The sequence below is a fragment of the Callorhinus ursinus genome, unplaced genomic scaffold (assembly GCF_003265705.2).
Source record: "Callorhinus ursinus isolate GAN/ISIS: 27379988/994484 unplaced genomic scaffold, GSC_fseal_2.0 scaffold25, whole genome shotgun sequence".
NCBI classification, from domain to species: Eukaryota; Metazoa; Chordata; class Mammalia; order Carnivora; family Otariidae; genus Callorhinus; species Callorhinus ursinus.
This window is the reverse complement of record NW_027397087.1, coordinates 1,573,853-1,592,423: the sequence shown is the minus strand read 5'-3', so window position 1 is coordinate 1,592,423 and position 18,571 is coordinate 1,573,853. Positions and strand designations below refer to the sequence as shown.

The following is an 18,571-nucleotide window of genomic DNA, read 5'->3' as shown; positions in this document are numbered from 1 at the left end:
AATAACTTGGGTTTGGAATATTACTTTGCAAAAATGAGTGAGCTTTTTTACTCTTCAAAAAGCACCTTCTAAGATTTGAGATTAATTTTCTATTTAACTTAAAGCAGTCTTGGGAAAAGGTATTAGGCCATAAATTTGGAGACTTTTCTGAATATATTTTGCCAAAAGAACTAAAAATGGAAAATTTTACGTTTGAAATTTAAATAAATAATTCAGGACTCTTAGTCAAAGTTGTTTGGGTTTTTTTCTTTTTTTTTCTCCCCTACTTCTTGCCTATTTAAGGCCAAATGGAATGGCAGAGAAAAAGTAAATATCTACAAGCCACTGTTGGCCCTGTGTGGATTTTCCACGTCTTTACCAATGAAGCAGCTGAAATGTTACATAAGCAGTGAAGGTGGCTGTGTTTCTCTCCTAAGATTTGAGGAATCCTAGGCATGTCTTTGTGGCTAACATCCCCCTCTCACCCAGACCAAGCATGGAGCTTAAAATTCTATATTACAACACTCCATTTCTTAAATTATAGCATTTCCCAATCTTCAAGACTTCCATGCCTAAAAGAAAATCTCCTTGGGAAGGGTAATGCAATAACCATTTACTAACCATTTATATCTTCGGTGAATTATTTTCCTCAGGTATTTTATAACTAGTTCTAAATAATAAAAAGCTACATAAAAGTACATCTTGAGTGGCAGAAGAGAGAAAGGAGGAAGAGTTTTGTAATAGAAACTTCTTGAGGAAGACAGATAAAAGGTGATAAAAATGAAGATTAAAAAAAAATACATACATCTGCTGGTCAACCCACAAGTGCCAGGAGGACTCAGAGTTCTCAGAGAAAGGGAAAGTAGAACGCCATTTTAAAGTGTTAAGAGAAAAGATGTGTTAACCCAGAATTTTATATCCAGTGAAATATTCTTCAAAAATGATGGTGAAATAAAGTCATTTTTAGATGAAGAAAGAGAATTGCCAGCAGACCTGCTCTAAAAGATGTGCTAAAGGAAGCTCTTCAGAGACAATGAAAAAAGAAACTTGTAACATCAAGAATGAAGAAAAAGCAACAGAAATGGTAATGTTTGTGTAAACACAGTATTATTCCTCTCTTGAGTTCTTTAAAAGATGTTTCACAGTTGAAAATAAAACAAAACAAAATAACATTGTTTGGTGGTGTTGCAACATACGTACATATAATATACATGACAGCTACAACATTAAGAGGGTGGGAAAAGAGACCCATATGGTGGTAAAGTATAACAGAAATTTCATTCTCGTTACACTGTAAAGAGTAAGGCATGCATATTTAATCCCTAGGGCAAACACTAAAAGAGATATAATGAAAAATACAATTGATATATTAAATGGAAGAATTTTAAAAAATTCAAATAACTCAAAAGAAAACAAGAAAGGGGAAATGAAAGAGAGAAACCAAAAAGTGGAGGCAACAAACACAAGTAAATAATAAAATGGTAAACCTAAAGCTAAACATATCCATAATTACATTAAATGTAAATGGCCTACACACACCATTAAAAAACAAAGATTGTCAGACATGTCTAATATGCAGTTAAATGCATATTAGTTAAATATGACTTGGATGAGGTTACTCAAGAAGAGTACACAGACCAAAATAGGCAAAGGTTGTAGAATAGAGTCCCGGGAACACATATATTTAAGGGATAAATGGAGGGAAAAGAGACTTTAATCAAGGCTGAAAAGAATGTGCATTAAGATAATTCTTCACATTTTGTAGCTAAAAAAATTAAGATTCAGTGATCTAACGTCTTACTATGCTTTTAGTATAGGTCTGTAAACCCCAGCCCTAACATCATTCAATCAGTGCTGCCAAAATGAGACCAAAACCCATGTCTCAGAAACTAGTGTTAGATTAAATCAGAGAGCTTCCATAATATAAGCAAAGCTTTCATCCTCCCTTCCCTAACAATAACTGGAGTCACACACCCAGTTACATCTTTAAATTCTTAGCTCCAGCCTCATCCATCATCTCTTCTTAAATACCTGTTGCATTTTCTCCCTATTGATACATTTTCTTTTGCAGAGGAATAGTGTGAAAATAATGAAAGTCATAACCATGGTATTGTACCATGCTGAAGACCTTTTGACTTGGGATCAAGTAATAGGGTGTAGAAGGTAAAAGGAATGACCTTGAGGTTGTAGATCTCAACATTGGCCATGTAGTTTGTGGCAGGCTACATGGCAAAAATAAGTCCCTACCAATTATAAAAGAAAAATATCCCATTTTTGGAATCCTAAAATTTAAAAAAATATTGCAAAGTTTTACCTTGCTTTCAAGATAAAATACTCTTCTACCACTTTTGGGGGGGTCCAAATCCAGGTGCAAAATGGCTTCTTTGTGCCATGTGTTCATAATTTCTGAGTTCCTAATGATCATGTAAGCAAGTAAGGAAGATATTCCTAGCACCTCTCTCTCTTGGCCTTATCATTTAACAAAAAATTTAAGCAAAAGGCATTATCTGCAATGAAAGGTAGGGGTTGAGAAGTGAATTGTTTTAAAGTGAATTGCTTGAAAACAAGTTTCTTCTCTGAATGCACAAGAGCACAGGTATTGATATATCAGTGGCACAAAGATAATCTAACTTGCCTGAATTCAGCATCCAGAGGGCATCTTAGAGAAAATGTATGGAGGAAAAAAATTATTTCATATTTTCTGGTCTTTGGATGAATTTCAGAATTAGCTTTGCTATAATTTTGAACATCCGAAGTCCAAATAATTGAAGACAAAGAACATGAACAAATCTTTTTCAAACACTCTCATTTCCCCATTCTCTTCCATAGTTTGAAATTATTTTTATCAAAATTGTTATACACATCCTCCACTATCATCAATGAATACTTACAGAGCTGCCTCTGGAGCATAGGACTATCCACACTTTTTCCCAATCTCTGTCTCTCAACCAAAGAAAAGACTCTTCAGGATTCAGCTATCAGCCTAGCATCCCTGCCAGTGTCAGTATCTGGATAAAATGTCCCTCATGTATTTTCTTCTTTCCTTTGTGAAATGAGAAATTTAATCTCTAAGTTTCTAATTCATTACCTCAAAATATTACTTGGTGACACCTACTAGCTACTCAAAGAACTACAAAACTCCTCCTCTTTGAAGAAAAACATATGCCCTGTAAAGGAACTTCAGCCTCAGCACTCTAGTGGGCACCGCATCACGGGCAGTCTTCTGAGCAGGGCAAACACTTCTCTGCAACAAGCCATTAGCAAGTCAGAGTGCAGTGCTGAATCATCACACATATTTTCCCTCTGAGAAACCAGAGGAAAAAAACTATAAGTCTAAAGCAAAATAACAAGGAAAGCAATATTGAGTGGGGTTAAATGCACCAGCACTATAATTCCATGCTGAGTTCACAGGACTATTTCAAGCAGCATTGCCTCATTCCGCTTTGACTAAAATACAGCAGCTCTGCAGGCTCCACACACTAAATTATACATCTTAATTTGGCCTGCAAAGTAACCTTCTCTGGTTATGCTCAGTGTAAAAGCACTTTGTTTCTTGGGGAGTCTTCATGTCTTCCATTTCCTCTGGCAAACTCCAGGCTGTCTCTCCAAGATAACACTGTTGTGGTGATTTCTTCCCTGACTCTTTTTCCAATAAACAAGTACATGATTTCACTCTACCCAAAATGGAAATATCTGTTGTACCTTATCATAATGGAAAATTATTGCCTTTTTAGTAGATGCTATTCAATGCTCATGACATATTTCACCAATGCCTAAAATAAGATACAAGAATTAGCTGCAGTCATGCTGTCTGCTTACTCTCAGTTTCCTAATTGATTCTGGCCCTAAAAGACCAAGGTGAAGCTTTATTTGCTTAGCGATTGGCAAAGTAATGCCCCATGATTCCATCTGAGCCCAATACTAAGAGAGATTATCTATAAGTTCCATTATTAAACTGGAAATTGCCCCCTTGTCCATTCAGATTCAGGTTCTCCCCTTCCACACACCATTCTAAATACCAGGAGACTGAGTGAACAAACTCCCTGGTAACTCTGGCTTCTACTGGGTTTAGACATGGGTAAATACTAGTGGTGGATGAGAGAGCAGAATGGAAGAAGGTTCATATTTATTCCCTGGCTCCCTCCCTCCTTGGCTATGGTTTTGTAGTAGGTATCTCCTCTAATGAAGACCACAGTTCCTTTTGGGTAGCCTTCCTCCAGGTATAGCTACTTTCTCTGGGTATCAGTTGTGACTTCCTTCCATTGTTTATCCAGGCCTAGGTAGCTTTGAACTCTGCCATTTGTGTGTTATTTTGGGAAAGTTAGTGCCTGCCTCTCTCTTTCCCACCCATCCTAGGATAGAATGCAGTACTACTGATTTTCAAATAGAAGATATAAAAATAAAGGTAAGTCTGCAATAGCTTTCTAGCTCTTTTTCCCCAGAGGTATTTTTTCTCAAAGAATCTATACACTGTAAGAGTAGGAGAATAGAAGCAATAGTTAAATTATTGCAATACAGGAGTGCCTGGGTGGCTCAGGCGTTGTGTCTGCCTTCGGCTCAGGTCATGATCCCAGGGTCCTGGGATTGAGCCCCACATCCGGCTCCATGCCCCGCAGGAAGCCTGCTTCTCCCTCTCCCACTTCCCCTGCTTGTGTTCCTTCTCTCACTGTGTCTCTCTCTGTCAAATAAATAAGTAAAATCTTTAAAAAAAATTACTGCAATACAAAGCAGAAAGAGACTCATTCAACAAGACATCAAAGAATAGATTAGAGGAGGTTAAAAAAAAAGAGAGACACATCATGTTTGCAGGATCAGAAAATCCTTCAAAAAGAAGAAAGCATTTGGAGTAGCTCCATACTAAAGGGTAAGATTTTGACAGATGTGATTTTAAAAAGGGAATTTTAGGAGGAAAGACATTATACAAGACCAAGAAATTTGCTAACATGTACAAAGGGAAGAAGTACTCTCTATGTCTGTTTTTTAGACACGTGTTAGGAGAGATAAGTCGAGTGATAGCACATTGTAAAAAGATTTGAATCCAGGTTGGTGAGAAATTAATGCTAACTTCATAAACAAATGGGAAGCTGTGGATGGAGTTTGATCAGAGAAGTTGTTTGTTCTACTGAGCTTAGCAGTAACGTCAGAACAGAACGGAGTCAAAAGAGATCAGACAGAGAGTCAAGAATGCGGAGCTCCAGTAAACATCAAATTCTGTAAAGAGATTGAAAAAGAAACAAATTAGAAGGGGAAATTTAATCTCTAAGTTTCTAATTTATTACCTCAAAATATTACTTGGTGATACCTACTAGCTAGCCAAAGAACTAGGCAGAGTTTTAGATAGTGATTTTAGTAAAGTGAGAGGATACCAAATTATATTGCAAAGAGCAAGAGAGAGGCTGATGGGTAAGAGAAGAAAATAAGAAGAACAGTCTGTACAGGTATCAAGGTGTTGTCTTTGTTGTTACTTTTATTTTGTTTTTTTAAGTGGAGGACACAGGACACAAGCCTTGACAAGAAGGAGGTTGTTTCATGCTCAAAAACTAGGGCTAAGTAAAGGGGAGAAGAAATTATGAGATAGAAAGCAGTGCAATTGAAAGAATACATATTATCTCAGTGATTTTTGTTTTCTTCATAAAAATTCTACAATTTTATTATGTTCTTTGCATTCTTACAATGTCACAATAAAGAAAGCACTATATCAGTCTATACTGCAAAAGAAAAATTTCTACCTTTGAAACTCTGACTTGACTATGAAACCACCAATACTCTGAGCTAGGCATTATTAGAACATACTGGCAAAGCTCTACAAAAGTAAAATAGAGGCGAAAGTTTACTCAATAGAATTATTTTTGGTCAATAAATTTCTAGCCATAGCCAGAGATGGTTATCAAAGGATAAGAAAAAGTGCTCCTTTTTGTGTTTGTTTGTTGACCCATAAACCAACCCACTCAGATACCTAGCTATGCTATTAGGTGTGAGTGTTGAAGATTCTCCCAAAGACCTGAGAGAATCCCTTCTTCACCTCTCCCATACCTCTTCAAAGCTTCAGACATAAAGATAAACAGATATCAGCTTTCCATGTGATCTTCATGAAAATATAAGATATTGAGATCTTCAACACATCTCTGGCTCATGTCGCTATCTGGCTTATATCATCATCTGTGGGAGACAGATGAGTATACTGAGGAAATAAACCCCTTCCCCATGATATAAAAAAGAATCTGAACATACAAAATTCTTATTCATTGAATGCTCAAGGTCCGATGGCCAATGTTTGACTGCACAGCATCTCACAAAAGTGGGATTGGTACATTCTTTGCAAAACAAAGATAGATCCCTTTTTAAAATTAGGAGTATCTTTTTAAATATGCAAACCCATTCTGTAGAGTTTGTTTTTCTGAGAACTTTAAATGAGGATCATTGCATATGTTAAGTTAATTTGTATTTCCAAATTAAGGAAGCCACTCTTGAACAATAACTTTTCAATTAGACAGACTAGGGATTAAAACTGACTTTTCTGTTCAATGGACCATGGCTGCCCCATTTTATAGAGGAGTAAGGACTCAGGCAGGGTGCTTTGAGGGCACTCTTGTTTAAAGGTCTGCCACATACACATTCTTTTCAAGTGCACATGCAACATTCTCCAGAATAGATCACATATTAAGCCACAAAACAATTCTTAACAAATTCAAAAAGATCAAAGTCATACCATGTATCTTTTCTGACCACAACACTATCAAATTAGAAATCAACCACAAAGAAAAAATCGGAAAGAGCACAAATACATGAAGGTTAAATAACATGCTGCTAAACAATGAATGGGTTAACCAAGAAATCAAAGAAGACATAAAAAATTACATGGAGAGAAATGAAAATGAAAACACAATGGTCCAAAATCTTTGGGATGCAGCCAAAGTGGCTCTAAGAGGGAAGTTTACAGCCATACAGGCCTACCTTGAGAAGAAAGAAAAATCTCAATAAACAACCTAACCTTACACCTAAAGGAGCTAGAAAAAGAACAAATAAAACCCAAACTAGCTAAGGGAAGGAAATAATAAAGATTAGAGCAGAAATAAATGATATAGAAACTAAAAAATAATAGAACATATCAATGAAGCCAGGAGCTGATTCTTTGAAAAGATCAACAAAACTGATAAACCCAAAGCCAGACTCATATCAAAAGAGAGAGAGAGAGAAGGGACTCAAACAAAGTCACAAATGAAAGAGGAGAAATAACATCCAACACCACAGAAATACAAACAATTGTAAGAGAATATTATGAAAAAACATATGCTGACCAAATGGACAACACAGAAGAAATGGATAAATTCCTAGAAACATATAACCTACCAAAACTGAAGCAGGAAGAAATAGAAAATTTGAACAGACTGATTACCAGCAAGGAAATTGAATCAGTCGTCAAAAAACCCCAACAAACAAAAGTCCAGGACCAGATGGCTTCACAGGGAAATACTACCAAACATTTAAAGAAGAGTTAATACCTAGTCTCAAACAGAAGAGGAAAGAAAACTTCCAAATTCATTCTATAAAGCCAGCATTACCCTGGTACCAAAACCACTAAAAAAGAGAATTATAGGCCAATATCCCTGATGAACACAGATGCAAAAATCCTCAATAAAATACAAACAAACCAAATCCAACAATACATAAAAAAAAAAAAATCATTCACCATGATCAAGTGGGATTTATTCCCAGGATACAAGGATGGTCCAATATTCACAGATCAATCAATGTGATATATCCTATCAGTAAGAGAAAAGATGAGAACCATAGGATCATTTCAATAGATGCAGAAAAAGCATTTGACAAAGTACAATGTCCATTCATGATAAAAACTCTCAACAAAGTAGGTGTAGAGGGAACATACCTCAACATAATAAAGGTCACATAATAAAAACCCACAGAGCTAACATCCTCAATGGGAAAAAAACTGAGAGCTTTCCCTCTAAGGTCAAAAATAAGACAAGGATGTCCACTCTCACCACTTTTCTTCATAGGATTGGAAATCCTAGATACAGCAATCAGACAAGAAGAAGAAATAAAAGGCATCCAAATTGATAAGAAGTAAAACTTCCACTATCTGCAGATGACATGATACTATATAGAGAAAACCCAAAAGACTCCACCAAAAAACTGCTAGAACTGATAAATGAATCCAGTAAAGTCGCAGGATACACAATCAACGTACAGATATCGGTTGCATTTCTACACACCAATAATGAAGCAGCTCAAAGAGAAATTAAGGAAACAATCCTATTTACAATTACACCAAAAATAGTAAGATACCTAGAAATAAACCTAACCAAAGAGGTGAAAGACATGTATTCTGAAAACTATAAAACACTGATGAAAGAAATTGAAGAGGACGCAAAGAAATGGAAAGACATTCCATGCTCATGGACTGGAAGAGGAAATATTTTTAAAATGTCTATACTATCCAAAACAATCTACACATTTAATGCAACTCCTCTCAAAATACCAACAGCATTTTTCACAGAACTGGAACAAACAATCCTAAAATTTGTATGGAACCACAAAAGAGCCCAAATAGCCAAAGCAATCTTGAAAAAGAAAAAAACAAAAAAACAGAAAACTGGAGGCATCACAATTTCAGACTTCAAGTTATATTACAAAGCTGTAGTAATCAAAACAGCATGGTACTGGAACAAAAATAGACATATAGGTCAATGGAACAGAATAGAAAGCCGAGAAATAAACACAATTAATCTTCGACAAAGGAGGCAAAAATATGCAATGGAAAAAGGACAGTCTCAATCAGTCAATCAACAATCAATGTCTGCCACAGAGCATAGCCCTCAAGGAGGAAGGGAGGAACACAGGGACTCAGAAATAAAGCTACTCTGCCATCTCTCTCATTTTCCCTACAGCCCCGATGTTGAAAGAAAACCCATTTTAACTGTTTCATATTGTGTGTTTTCATTTTATAAAATGGCCCGAATATTTTCACACATCATAATAATATGACATTTGTACAAAACTTTCATAAGACAGGTTGTGTGGACTGATGACTCTCTGATCTCTACCTCTGAAACTAATAATACACTATATGTTAATTAATTGAATTTAAATAAATAAATAAATAGAAGTTGTGTGGTTGGAATTTCTATTTGAGCCCTACAATCATTCTGTGAGGCAGACATGACGGATGATGTCATTGCCAGGGCACACACAGTGAGGCTAAAGGAGACCAGAAAGTTTAAGGTGACTTGCCCCTGATCACACAACTAGGGAGCAGTATAAATGGGACCCAAACCCAGGTTTCTGGACTCTCAGTTTGGTGCTCTTTCTACTACCCCACTATAGCTGACAGTCATTTTTTAAATAAAGAAGAAAACTAAAGAAAAATAATGTCATAGCAACCTTTATAGTTGGGTAGAACTTTAAACGCAATGTAGTACTAAACGGAGGAAAGCAAGTGGGCTTAAAGCCAAACCTTGGTAAAGGTCTCTCATTTAAATATGATTTTTAGAAGATTTCTATGTCTGATTAAATATTCAGGATCCTACATGGGACTATAATTTATAGGCAATGGCTCTGTAAGTTATGTCTGCTTCCTCTTTGCTTTGCTGTTCTTGTTGAGGGAGACCACAATGGTGTTAGATATTCACAAACTCACTTTTACCATGGGGATCAAAGAAGGCCCTACTCATCTTAATCAAGTGTCAGTTCATAAAATCTGCCATAAAAGTTAGTCATTTTGAGATTTTTTTTGTACACCAGTAACTCTAAATACAGGGATGTTTCAACAAGGATCTCCTAAGAAAGGGGTAGAGCACTGCATTCCAATCCAGTGTTCCTGTCTGTTTCAGCACAAATAGCTGGGATCACCACTGTTGTCTGGCAAGCTTTTCCTTAGTTCACCAATGAGGAGGCAGGAAGTTAACAATTTGGGCACAGTCAAAATCCATAAAAATCAAAGACAGAGATGTGCTAATAAAATAGGTGGATTCATACTTGGTTGAGAAGGAGCAAGAAGAAGAATGGGAACAGGAGAAGGAGGTAGATATTGGCCAACATCTTAATCAGTTCTTTTTTTTTAAGATTTTTTTTTAATTCATTTATTTGACACAGAGAGTGCGTGCAAGAGAGCAAGTACAAGCAGAGGGGACGGCAGGCAGAGGGAGAAGAAGGGTCACTGCTGAGCAAGGAGCCTGATGAGGGGTTCAATCCCAGGGCCCTGGAATCATGACCTGAGCTGAAGGCAGCCAATTAACCGACTGAGCCACCCAGGTGCCCCTCTTAATCAGTTCTTAAGCAGCGCTAGGCCCTAGGCTAAGTGCTTTCTATGCTTGAGTCACTGATTCTCATTGTCCTATGAGATGGGTACTAGTAATTTTCCCATTTTACCCATGAGAACCATATAAGCACAGAGAGGTTAAGTAGTTTGCCCAAAGTCACAAAGCTATTAAGTCACAGAACTGAAATCTGAATCCAAGTCTGTCTTAAAAGTCTGCATGTAGAAGCTACAAAACACTTCATTTCTTAAAACTTTAGGAAGAGATCATGAATCCGTTATTAGAGACCCTCAAGAGACCTCTAACATCTCTACATAAGTATTATTTATCTTCTCTTCATAAAAAGACAGTTAACAGATTGTGGCTATTAGGCAATTGACATCATGATCCGGGTGCCCCTTAGCCAGAATGTAAATTTCATCCATCTGGCATCAAAGAAAATGAAGATATAACACTTGCAAAATTCCTGCTAGGAATTCCTCTTTGTTCTGAAAGAATACTAGTGCTCATGGCTTAATATTACTGTTAGGACCTAAAGAAAGATTTGCCCCACAAATGCCCCAGAGGAGATAAGAAAGGTTAAAATTGGACATTAGCATTTGCCTCAAGTTAAGTAAGAATTATGATTGAATGTCAGTAAGTTTCTACCTCAGGAGATGTAATAAAATGTGTCAACCCTCTCCATTCCCCGCCCCCTGCCCCCTGACTTTGAGGCCATCCCCTTTGTGATCAGGAGCTAGGCTGTAGGTGTGGACTCTTGGAACCCTGTTTGCTCAAACATTTAAACCAATTCCACCTTTGGCAGAGGGCTGGAAGCTGTAAAGAGCATATCTAAACAACATCTAACTAGTCTCTATCTTTTGACATCTGAATTTAAAAGAAAGTCTCAGCCACAGAGGGTAATTATTTTCTCCCTAATTTCAGCAGCTTTTAAGAAACAGACCCTTTATGCCATAGTGGCTGCAGTCAGACCCAAAGCAAAGGAAACAGTACCATCTTGAGCTCAGTAAACATCTTCCTTTAATAAACTGAGCTGTTCTGAGAATTCCCCATATGATTGCCACTTAACAATTTCACTACTTTATGCAACAATATCACAAGTCCACAATTCCTACAGCTTGATATGTCATACAGAAGATGTCTAACAGTTCTTTCGTACCATTTACATACGATTTTAAAAGCATTTCCAGATGATTCCACAAGTTCATTCTCAACAATCTAGTAATTGACCTCAACTAAAAGGCAAAAACATAAAAAGGCTATTACTGTATCAGAAATAAAAAACCGCAGCTATCCATATGGCAGACGTGGAAAGAATAAAGGTGAAGGTAAGTATATGCATTTAGGAAATCAATGGAAAAGCCAAAGTTTTCAGTTACAGATGGTTGCCCTGGATAACTTGCTATAGCAGCCTCATGTTGCTTCTAGACCTCTCTTACGTTCCCAGGATTCAAAACATAGAAAAAAATTCCTTTGAAAAACATAAAACAATTTAATAAAAACACTTCAGAATATGAGATTGCTAAAACTGCTAGGTAGACAGAAAAAAATACACACAATAAAAAAAATTGAAAATGAATTTGGAGGCAAATGGCTGCTGTTTTGATTCCTAAAGTAAAGAATGGTAGGTCTCTCCCTCTTAAAAAGCACAAAAGGGAACCTCTGGGCACTAAAGGACTCTGAGCACAGTTCTGGTGTCAGGAAAATTCTATATCGCCTGTGGCAAGTTTCAAAGATAGTTTGAAATAAAAGCAAATAAATACTAAATACAGCAAATGGATCTGTGATGATAGAATGCAGAATGAAAAGGAAACTAAGGTCTGGGCTTCCAGAACTTTTTAGAGCCATTTATGAAAAGTTGGAATTGGCACAAATTTCTGTCTCACAAATAGCAAAGTAAATCTGTGAATCTGATGAGGACACTAGGGAACACACTATCAAGTACACTTGTCATCAGGTTGGGGAACATTGTTACAAGTGAACTTGTACTGCATGGTATATCAACCTTCCAGCTGGGAGGAATCTGAGTGATTAAGAGATCAGGATTCACCAAAAAAATCCTTTTTTTTTTTTTTTTTTAAGAGAGGGAGGTGGATGGAGGGGCAGAGAGAGAGAGAGAATCTTAAGCAGTGTGGGTGTGGAGCCCAACACAGGGCTCGACCTCATGACTCTTCGATCATGACCTGAGCCAAAACCGAGTCAGACACTTAACTGACTGAGCCACCTGGATGCCCCACCAAGAAAATCCTTCTTAAAGGCCTGACATCATGAGAAGAAACATCATTTGGTTGTGTTGGGGGCCTATTTGAGCCAAAAGAAATCTATAGCACTCAAATCATTCTTCTAAAAAGAATGTTTTGAAATATTAAATATTTCAGTAAATGACATTTTATAACATAAATAATTTCAAGGCATGCAAATTTAGTTCAACCAATGGCTCTTGGAATTTAATTACTCATGGAGGAAAAATGATCCATGAGGTTTTCTTAAATCTTGATGTTGGGAGACAGGATACAACATTTTCCCATTCCTTCTCTTCGGTCTCAATTGCTTTGCCAGACCCAAAGTATTACTAATATAGCCATAACCACAGCTAGTTATTCTTCAATCTTAAAATGTTTCAGTAAAAGATACACAATGAACACTGAGTTCGCAAATGGAATTAGAAATGTTGTCACTCAGGGGCCCCTGGGTGGCTCAGATGGTTAAGCATCTGCCTTCGGCTCAGGTCATGATCCTGTGGTCCTAGCATCGAGCCCTGCATTGGGATCCCTGCTCTTCAGGAAACCTGCTTCTCCCTCTCCTGCTCGCCCTGCTTGTGTTCTCTCTCTGCCTGTCTCTCTCTCTGTCAAATAAATAAAATCTTTAAAGAATGTGGTCGCTCATACAACTGTATGTTAATATCACTAGCTGCCATCATGATGCATAGTGTGTAAAACACAATCATTCAGGGGCTCTTGGGTGGCTCAGTTGGTTAAGTGTCTGCCTTCAGCTCAGGTCATGATCCCAGAGTTTTGGGATCAAGCCCCGCATCAGGCTCTCTGCTCAGGGGGAGTCTGCTTGTTTTTCTCCCTCTGCCTCTCCTCCAACTCATGCTTTCTCTCTTTCTCTCTCTCAAATAAATAAACAAAATCTTTTTAAAAATACACAGTGATTCAGGCACCTGGGTGGCTTAGTCGTTAAGTGTCTGCCTTCAGCTCAGGTCATGATCCCAGGGTCCTGGGATCGAGCCCCGCGTCGGGCTCCCTGCTCTGCGGGAAACCTGCTTCTCCTTCTCCCACTCCCCCTGCTTGTGTTCCCTCTCACTGTGTCTCTTTCTGTCAAATAAAATCTTTAAAAAAAATACACAATGATTCAAATGGGAGACCTGTATTCTACATCTAAGGTACTCACAGATTTTATAGTTACTAGTGAAAACCTGAAACCATTACGGAGAGGTACAAAGAGGTGGTGAACATGTGCGTTTATGACTAAATGATCAACCCTCATACGGACTCAAGGTTCCATGATGAACTTGATGCAAAGGCCACTGCTAATCTGAGTGACCTGGAAGAAGGATGGCCAGATGAGGAAAGGTGCAACCCATGATGCAGGAGGGCTATATGGATCTGCATGCAGTGATAAACCATAGTCAGTTGTACAACTAAGTGCAACTTGTCACGAAGAGATGAGACAAAAAAGGGAACAAGGAGAGGAGACTGACACTGGTTATGTGGTTTGACACTGAGTTAGAAATGCCACAACTGTTAACTCATTTAATTCTAGGGGTGATCTTCTGTCTTATATGGTGGTCTTCATTTTATAATAATGACATAATAAATAAGTTCACGAGAAGGAAGTGGCAGAGTTGGGCTTCAACACGAGGTCAGTCTTACCCCAAAGTCAATATCCTTTCAGTATAGTACATTCAAGTGGGATGGCCTTGAAGACTGTCTATCCATACTCTACCTTTTAAAAGGATTTTAAAAATGGAGAGCTAGAAGAAAGTGAGCAAATAATTTCAATAAGGCTGGAGAAAATATAAAGGATGAGAATTAAAGAATGTGACTTTGAAGTGGAAGAGAATAGGGTGGAGGTGGCGAGTCGTATCAGTGAAACAATTCAGTAAGTATGAGAATGAGCTTACCACAGGTAAGGTAAGGTATACGTTATATAACCCACAGAAAAATGATGGAGCAGCTGAAGTAATATTAATTGAAGGCTCTTATACAGCAGAGTGACCCACCTAATCCCAGCCTAGAATAGCCAGTCCACCTCTTGGTGAAACTGATGGACAAGGAGCTTATTATATGAGTAGATATACAGGGAGTAGTTTCAGGGATTGGAGAACCAGTAAGACGGAAGGGGACATATTTAGTTATGAAAATCTAGAGAGAGGGAGGAATCTGGGGGTAGGGATAGGAGGAGAGAGAGAGATGGGGACAATGGAACAAAAGGAATAATATTTGACCCAGAGAGAAGAAAGAAGGTAGGAAATTTATTTGTGTTTATAAAAGACTTTGTAAGATTATGAAACCAAGCAACCCTTGCTTCAGGGCCCAGATGAGAAAGTGTGGTCAGGACTGGAAAAGAGGCTGTTCCTCCCCAGGCACCATCTTCTTCAGGGCCCTAAGAACTCAAAAAGATGTGCAACAGAAGCCTGCTGTGCTCAGCAGGGTGTCATTTTAATGGAGGGCACCAGCAGCGAAGGCCAGGACAAGGTGCAGTGAGGATGAGGCTGGAGGATAGTAGAACCGGTCAGATGGTCAAGCAGATGCTACACTCCAGGAAATAACTGGAGTGGTGGGGTTCAGAGGTAGATGAAGTCCATTGTGAAGAGGAAAAAACTTAAGATTCACCACAGTATTATTATCAATGTGGCCTCCATCAAATGCATAAACAAGTGATTGCTGGGTTATTAAGTTTACGCACGGTGAAGAAGAAGCAGGTGACAGAAAAGGGTAAGAAAGAAAAGAAACTCAGTGATAAATATGTCTCCCTTCCCAAAGAAGGAAAAATCAGAGTGCTCCAAATGGAACGGATCTCTCTGGAAGGATGGCTATAGTTAGACATTTTCAAGTGCATATTGATGACTGTTCGATAGATTCTGAGAAAATCAAATCATTATCCATCCAGTTCCACAGACGTATCAGGCCTCCTTACAACCTGCCCACTCTCAGATTCAAGTCCATTACCAGGTGCTCTTGACCTGGCTCGGTGTTTGAATGGACTGGCCTTGGGAAACACTTCCATCCTGAGGTGGCGTTATTTTTTTGTATATGTTATGGTGTCGATTCTTCTTGGGAAGACAAAGACTCTTTGCTCTTTTAATCTCTTCTGCATAATATCCCACATCATTAAACTTTCATTTAAAAAAAAAAAACCCAGCAGATTCCAATAATCATTAACATGTTTTTGATTTGGTTACTTAGACCATTTAATTCCACAATACCCAGAATTTGGTCTACTGACACTTAAGAGATCAGACAAGTGTATCTAGGCCAACAGTAGCCACTAGATTCTTGGGAGCACAGGATCAAATGAGCAAATATCATATGGATTTTCATATTCCCAACTCCCATTTTGTGTGAATGTTACTAATAACACGACTGACAATAGGACTGACTTTCTCATATTTGGACTTAGAGAATAGTTGGGCAATCGGAAATATTCCACATTACACACTTCAGGGTTTCCAAAAGCAAAAAGTCATGATTTGGTTGCATCATGATTTGTTTCAAAAGCTGAGTGCTGACCCATGGGGCTAAATGGAGAGCCTGTGACACCGAGGAGAACTTTCAGATGGAGAGAATTATTTCTACTATATGTTTGCTTTAATTAATAAAACTAGATTCCTTTCAGAGAAAGAAATTATTCTTAAAGAACTAGGATTTCAATCATAGGTAATCATAGGTCTCAATCATAGGTAATTCCTGCAGAAGTTCTAGGGAGGGGAACTGACATTCTGGAAGAAAACACTCTCTGTCTCCTAAGTGTCTTACCATCTATCTTCTCCTTCCAATACTTCTCTTTTGTGAGAAATTCAGGAAGGCAGGAAGCCCCTATTTTTCCATATTTCTTCCCCTTCCTTTTGTTTTTAAACAAAGAAGTGAGTCCTCCAAAGCCTAGCTTGGACCACTGCACACAGGGCTGGCTATATATCTGCTGGCCTGGGGACCCTAAAACCAAAAGCTAGTTATGGCCCCAGTGAGGTCCAAATTTAGTACACATTAAAGCAGAGATACCCTAAAAATACCTACCCCACCTTCTCTCCCACAGACACTTGGCACTACCCTCTCATGGATGCCAAAAGCATCAAGCAAGTCTCATCCATATATCATCTGCCTCAAATGAGAGGTTCAATCCTGATTAGAATATTTATTTATTATTGTCAGAGTTGAGCTGAAGCTACAATGCCATGAAATTCCACAATGCCTTCTGCTTTCTGAAGGAATCTCACACACGTAATCTTATCTAAACAAGCAAATTTATCTGAAGGTTGTAGAAGATCAGCATCTGAGACACAGTGGACTTGGCTGAGGGAGGTTTGAGAGAAATACCTACTTGAAGTGCTACCAAAGCAAATGGCACATTTTCCATTTAAAAACCATCCCTTTTAGGGGCGCCTGGGTGGCTCAGTCGATTCAGCATCCAACTCTTGATTTCAGCTCAGGTCATGATCTTAGGGGTCGTGAGATCAAGCCCCTTGTCAGGCTCCACCCTGGGTGTGAAGCCTGCTTAAGCTTTTCTCTTTCCCTCTCCCTCTGCCCCTCCTGCTTTCTCTCTCCCTCTCTAAATAAATAAATCTTTTATTTTATTTTAAGTTTTTATTTATTCATTTGAGAGAGACAGAGAGAGCATGAGCAGGTGGAGGGACAGAGGGAGAGGGAGACACAGACTCCCCACTGAGCTGGGAGCCCGATGCGGGGCCCCATCCCAGGACCCTGGGATCATGACCTGAGCTGAAGGCAGACACTTGAACATCTGAGACACCCAGGCACCCTAAATAAATCTTTAAACAACAACAACAACAACAACAACAAACTTTCCATTTAAAAATCCAGCTGTATGTCAGACACTTTTCTCTGCACTACTCTACATGGATCATTTGTCTTTGGCATCTCCAACAGACTTCTTCGTGCTTTCCTTCCTCTTACTTGTAATGCATTCTCTTTCCGGTCCTTCAAAAAATTCACTTTCAAAATATGACCGAACAGAAGTCATTGAGCTTTCGACTACATATGTTAGTCATCCCAGGAGTATTTTCACTTTCAGGGTTACCCTGTTGAAGGGACTGATAAGCTGTGGAGTCAATTTAGGGTACTTCAGCTTCACTTAAATAGAAGTATCGGTAGGGTCAGAGGTCTTCCTAGCACTGAGAAAATCCTAATACTTTTTTTTTAATTTTTATTTTATTACAAAATCCTCATGCTTCTGCCTGCAGCTAACACATGACTCATGAGTACCAAGAGTGTTTCTAAGTAGTCTATGTCTTTAAATAGTTCAGGTAATTACTATTGTCTAGTGATCACTCACCATATACTGGGCACTCTCCTTAAGGCTTTACCTGTTTCAAGATATTCATTTTCATGCACGCATGTACACAAACACACACACACACACAAGTCTATGAGGTGGGTACTACAATTATCCCCGTTCTACCATAAGGAAACTGGGGTACAGAGAGGGTAAGTAATTTGCCTGGGGTCTCACAACTAGTAAGTGGCTGAGCTGGGACCTGAACCCAGATGGTTTGCCTCCAGAGCCCTGACTCTTGAAAATCTCCTACAGGACTGACAGAGGACAGAGTCCCATTCAGAAGACCGGCCCATTCATTTACTAATTCCTCTTCTTTAAGTCAAAGAATACGGAGCACTCACCCCGTGGTGTAACTGGTCTGGGTCTGATCAGTCTTCACTGGAGACAGTTCCCCACCCCCAGGCAGTGTAGACTGAGGAAAACACAATGAATGCAGAGTGAGAAGGCTTGGACTCAAGTCCAGCTCAGCCAATCACTAACAGTGATCTTTCGCAAGCCACCCAACCCCTCTGTACCTCTGTGTCCTCATCCATAAGACAGTTTTTGATTCTCCATATTCACAATGCAATTCCACAATCCCTCCTGCAGAGAAATGGAGCCAGCTCTCCAAATTCCTTTTCTAGGTAAACAGTGAATTCAGAGCACACGTGGGATCAGAACCCAAACTCCTGAAGCTGAAATATACCATGGGACAGAAAGGGGTGGAAGCAGGCAAAGAAAATGGCATAAGAAACTCATAAATAGGGAGACAAAACCCAAACTTTCATCAGTGATACAAGAACTAGAAGGAAAGCAAG

At 38.6% G+C, this 18,571-nt stretch overlaps 1 protein-coding gene across 6 annotated transcripts in view; it reads right to left on the bottom strand.

The window, feature by feature from the left end:
- Positions 1 to 18,571, bottom strand: part of FMN1 (formin 1) — a 445,431-nt gene that overhangs the window by 408,821 nt on the left and 18,039 nt on the right. The window lies entirely within an intron of this gene.